The sequence below is a fragment of the Zingiber officinale genome, chromosome 5A (genome assembly GCF_018446385.1).
Source record: "Zingiber officinale cultivar Zhangliang chromosome 5A, Zo_v1.1, whole genome shotgun sequence".
NCBI lineage: Eukaryota > Viridiplantae > Streptophyta > Magnoliopsida > Zingiberales > Zingiberaceae > Zingiber > Zingiber officinale.
Window position 1 is genome coordinate 56,141,135 of NC_055994.1, and position 4,516 is coordinate 56,145,650.

A 4,516-nucleotide genomic window follows, 5' to 3' on the forward strand; every position below is an offset into this window, starting at 1 on the left:
AGGAAAATAAATAAAAAGCACATACCACGTATTGGAACAACTAGATCCAAATACATCAAAGTTATATCTTCTTTCTTTAGTCCGATTTTGTATGAGGTCAAGACAGTCCTTTGACATGTCAAGACCCAAGACAATTAAGCTCTGTAAAGTAAGAAACAATCATCTCACGGCTAGACTCTAGAGAGAAAATTTTACTTGACAAAGAATAGGTAAAACATAAATAATCTGTTGTTAACACCTTATCATCCATAACTTGAATAATATGCATGCACTGCTTTTGTTCTACTTCAGTCAATGGCCTACATTTTACTGCCACCTACACAAAGAAACTAGAATGTGGCATTATAGTAACTCTTTTGAAAAATTATCAAACTTTTACTAAATTGAAAGGGATACCAATAAACTTGTAGTCCTTTTTGATGATGGAGCTCTAATGCTTGGCATTGCTGATCAAGTTTCACCAGGAGTAACCTCTACTAAAATAATTATGATACACATTTGAAATCTCAAATGTTTATTTTTTGACAATTTACAAACTTGTTCACCTTCTCCGATACTATCTGCTAGTCTTGTCATTAAACAAAGCTTCGATACTTGTCCAATTGTAGCCAAAGCCAACCAAGGATTGTTGCATGTCAGTATAGAAATTGTTCTATCAAACTCAAACAAGATCTAAAAGAAGAAACCAGTATTGCAAACTAACTTATCAGTCCTGTGCAGAGAAATATTCTCCCATAGTAAATCATCCTCCTACAAGAAATCAAGATCCAATTGCTCAAAATCTCAATTTTGCAACGACATCAGCATACCAACAACCAAAAAGATGGGAATTTGGGACCTGAGGCCTGAGGTATCCAAGTTACGATATGTCGATCCTTCTTCGAGGGGGCAACCGATGAAGGGGGTTCTTGTCAAGGAGGTCAGCCATAAGGTTCCACGCGTAGGGTGAGTGTTGGTCGCTAAGGTAGAGGGATCTTGCCTAATGGAAGAAGCGACGACAACACCTGGCTGGGAGTAAGAGAACTTGAGCACGACCTCCACATCTTGCGAGGAGACACGGACGCCAGTGTTATCAAGGGCACGATCGACTGAGGAAGGGGTGGAGGAGGTGAGGATCTCGAAGAGAAAACAAACAGAGGCTTGATGAGGAGGAGGAGAAGTAGCGGAGGCGAGCGAAGCAGAGGAGGGAGAGGGAGGTGGGTGGTGGATTGACGAGGAGCGGAGGAGGGAGAGGGAAGAGGGTGATGAGAATTAGGGATTGAGGGTTTGTCGGGCGAGTGAAAAAGTTACGGAGGGAAGAGTGAAGTGTTGTAAATTTTGGCTAAGTATTGGTGGAAAAATTTAATTATTTTATTTTGGTTCATTAACACCGGGTTTTAAAAATCACTGTTAAAAACGGCGTCTATTAACGAAAAAAGGCGCTCATAGACATCGCCTAAAAAACCGATGCCTATGAGCGAAAATCTGCGCTCATAGACACCGGTTTTTGGAAAAAACGGTGTAAAATATTCAAAAACATCAGTTTTTGCTTAAAACCGATGTTGTTCCACCGATGTCTATGAGGGTTTTTCTTGTAGTGTAGCCTCCTCTAGCTGTTATTCTGAAAGGGCCACATACATCTGTATGTATGAGTCCTAACAGATCATTAGCCCTTTCACCGTGTCCACTAAATGGAGTCTTTGTCATCTTTCCTTGAAGACAAGATTTGCATACCTCATATGATTCAAAATTAAATGAGTCCAAAAGTCCATCCTTATAGAGTTGGGATATGCAACTTTCATTTATGTGACCCAGGCAACAATGCTAGAGATTTGTTTGGTTCAAGTCATTAGACTTGAACCGTTTAGTATTTATGTTATAGATTAGGTTTTCAAAGTCTAGAACATAGAGGTCATTCATAAGAGGTGCACTACAATAGAACATATCATTGAAATAAACGAAATAACATTTATCCTTTATTACAAATGAAAAATCTTTCTTGTCCAAAACAAGAAACAGAGATAATGTTCTTTGTCAAAGCGGGCACATAACATCACTCTTCTAGTTCTAAAACAAGCCCAGTGGGTAAAGATAAAGAATATGTTCCTACAGCGACAGTAGCAACTCTTGCATCATTACCTACTCGTAGGTCCACTACTTCGCCCTTTGTCAACGCTATACTATTTCTCAGCCCCTGCACATTAGTACAAATGTCAGATGCACATCCGGTATCTAATACCCATGAAGAAGAAATAGATAGATTGACTTTTACAACATATATACCTGAGGCAGAAGTCTTACTTCTCTTTCGTTTCAGTTCCTCTAGGTATACCTTGCAGTTCCTCTTCCAGTGTCCGGTCTCACCATAATGGAAGTAAGTCCTTCCTTAGCAACCCCACCTTTGAGTTTTAGTGCATGTGTCTTGCTCTTGCCTTTGACTTGAGTCTTACCCTTACCTTTAGGCTACCACTTGCCTTTGCCCTTAGACACCATCAAAATGGGACTAGGCTTTGCCTTCTTAAGGTTTAGTTCAGCAGTTCTTAACATGCTCAACATCTCAGGCAGTGGTTTGCCAATTTCATTCATGTTGTAATTCATGACAAATTGACTATAGTTATGGGGCAATGACTACACGATAAGGTCAATGGCCAATTCTTGACCTAGTGGGAATCTCAACCTTTGTAGATTCTCCACATACCCGATCATCTTGAGCACATAAGGTCCTACGGGACTTCCTTCTTGCATTCTGCATTGAAACAGTACTTTAGTGATCTCAAATCTCTTATAACTTGCTTGTCCTTGATATAGTTGTCTAAGGTGTTCAACCATATCATAAGCATCCATGTTCTCATATTGCTTCTGAAGCTCAGAGTTCATGATGGCGAGTATAAGACATGACACATCTAATGCATCATCTTGATGTTTCTTGTAAGCATCCCTATCAGCTCTAGTAGCAGTAGCGGGGGTGCCTCAGGAATGGGCTGCTCTAGGATGTACAGTTTTCATTCTTGCTTGAGAACTATTCTTAAGTTTCTGTACCAGTCCAGGAAGTTAGCTCCATTGAGCTTGTCCTTATCAAGGATAGATCGCAGAGAGAGAGTGTTCAACGTATTTGATGACATGATTATCAACAACAACATAATGCAGAACTTAGTATCATATATCGATCATTTAATAAATCTTTAATTAAATGATTCTCCCACAGAATTGTAAAGCTTGGTAGGAGTGAGTCATGGTTGTGATTTTACCCACACTACTAGCTCCAATTCCAATACCTCATCTTGAGTTAGCTTTGGCTAATCGCCCAAGACTCGTATAATGTAGGTAGACATCTTATACCAATTGCATCAAATGTAACTCTTGTATAGCTAGATGAACAATATTTTTTGTTCATTTGCCCATTTTTTGAAATTCATATTATAGCTCATCTTGAGTTAGCTTTGACTAATCGCCCAAGACTAGTACAATTTGAATTCCATCTTATGGGATATGCCTCTAAGCTCTCATTCTAAGTGAGACAACTTAGTTAAGTCGCACACGAGTTTAATAGTCGGACATCGCAATTGTCCTGCCGCACTCTAACAAGATAAATTGAGTCACTTTGCTTTGGCAAAACCTGACTACAATTGATCGATCTAGATGTAAGTATTAAACTTTTGGTAGACATATTCTAAAAGGACCTAATTATATATATTAAACATGTATCGAATACATCACAAAGCACACATCACACATATTTGCATAAATCAAAATGTAACACGATTATGGCCCCTATAAACTACGATCTTCTCAAGCTAATGAGAAGAGTGATGAGTCTACTTAGGTCAAAGTAGCTTCTCCAAGTGCTCCCTTTGTCGCTGTGTGTTGTTGTCCTTCCTTCCTTCCTTCCTTTTCACCCATCTTCCAGTAGACTAAATTTTTAATTTGTACATTACAAAATCTAAAGAAACTCGATTTACATTCGAGTGTAGTCTAAAATTACAACTAGAATGAAAGGGTCATGCACGACACGCAAGCCGTATTATGAATTACAACAACACACACAAACACATAGGGGTTTCAAGGGCCATAACCATGCACCATGTCATATATATTCACAATATACCTACGACATAAATTTACTATGATTGCAACTACAAATTATGAGCCGCAACGTCATGGCGATCCCATTAGCTAGTTAGCGGGCGGGGTCAAGGGGCAGCACCCCTTGCGGGGGTTAGGGGCAGCACCCCCGAAACAAAATTAATTTTGCATACTCGTTTATGAGTTGCTGCCATGACCGAGACCCTACTACCCTTAAGACCGACTATGTTTCACTCCGAACAAAATACCTTTGGCCGAGATCTTGCTGATCACTTACCAACTATGTTTCGTTCTCAACAAAACACTAATTTTGGCCGAAACTCATAATTTTGCAGATCATAATAAACCTATCATGCTTTTCTATATCACATATAAAACTCTAAAACTTAGTATATCCCTTCGCAAGTGGCTCTGATACCACTGTAAGGAAATATGTTGCTAAACACACAAACAC

General features: G+C 39.3%; 1 long non-coding RNA gene across 1 annotated transcript; it reads right to left on the reverse strand.

The window, feature by feature from the left end:
* Positions 1-246: 246 nt before the first annotated feature.
* On the reverse strand, positions 247-862 carry LOC121982836. The gene is made up of 3 exons (XR_006112282.1): positions 839-862; positions 397-750; positions 247-316 (listed from the first exon to the last, which is right to left on the reverse strand). It is a non-coding gene; the product is annotated as an uncharacterized LOC121982836 (long non-coding RNA).
* Positions 863-4,516: the final 3,654 nt, after the last annotated feature.